At 33.3% G+C, this 906-nt stretch overlaps 1 non-coding gene across 1 annotated transcript; it reads left to right on the top strand.

The window, feature by feature from the left end:
- The first annotated feature begins 277 nt into the window (after window positions 1–277).
- On the top strand, window positions 278–359 carry Trnas-uga. Its single transcript has one exon. It is a non-coding gene; the product is annotated as a tRNA-Ser (tRNA).
- Window positions 360–906: the final 547 nt, after the last annotated feature.

Genomic DNA, 906 nt, shown 5'->3' with positions numbered 1-906 from the left:
CTTTGACTGCACGGCCAGTAAAATAATCATAAATAGTATTTGAAATAATAGTACAACAAAAACAGATTATTAAACAATCAGCAATACAATACGTTTACTCGGGATTGAATTTACATTTTATTTGCATTTATATACTTTAAATTAATTTCTTATGTTCTGACATTTGGCACTGTGCTGCCTTTCCACCAATTTTTCCAATACCACCTACGAACCACACAATCATTGTTTTAATTCTTTTTGATTGTTTTAGATTTATTTGCTCTGTTTTCAACGTGTAGTAGTCGTGGCCGAGCGGTTAAGGCGATAGACTTGAAATCTATTGGGGTGTCCCCGCGCAGGTTCGAATCCTGCCGACTACGATTCTATTCAATAATTTGGATAATGTTTTATTTTAATTAAACCATAATCCATGAGCGTTACCGGTATGACACGGAATAACCTTAATATTCATATCACTTCTTTAGTTAGTTATTATAGTAAAATTTTCCGTAGTACCGTAAGATTTAACTTATCAAGTAGTAGTGGCCAAGCGGTTAAGGCGATACACCAGAAATATATTGGGGTCTCCTGCGCAGTTCGAAACCTGCCGACTACTATTGTATACACTATTTTTAAGTTGACTGCACACAACAAGGAACCGTGAGCGTTATTAAACGAAATAACCTGACTTTTTGTTTTACTTCTTTATTCATTCATTCATTATATGAACAAAATTCTGTGGTATGAATTATCATATAGTCGTGTCCGAGAGATTAAGGTGATAGATTAGAAATCTATGGGGATTAGAATTTCCCCACGCAAAAGGTTCGAACGATTAATAGATTGTTATTTTTTTTATATTTTTTTTTTAACAGAACCAGAATTTTATGCTCGCCAAAGATTAACTGTATTGATAATGATAATAAG

Source organism: Anneissia japonica, unplaced genomic scaffold, assembly GCF_011630105.1.
Source record: "Anneissia japonica isolate Jap-2015-1 unplaced genomic scaffold, ASM1163010v1 scaffold283896_len1581_cov191_single, whole genome shotgun sequence".
Lineage (NCBI taxonomy): Eukaryota > Metazoa > Echinodermata > Crinoidea > Comatulida > Comatulidae > Anneissia > Anneissia japonica.
Note: the sequence above shows the minus strand (reverse complement) of the source record. Positions and strands in the feature narration are given on the sequence as shown.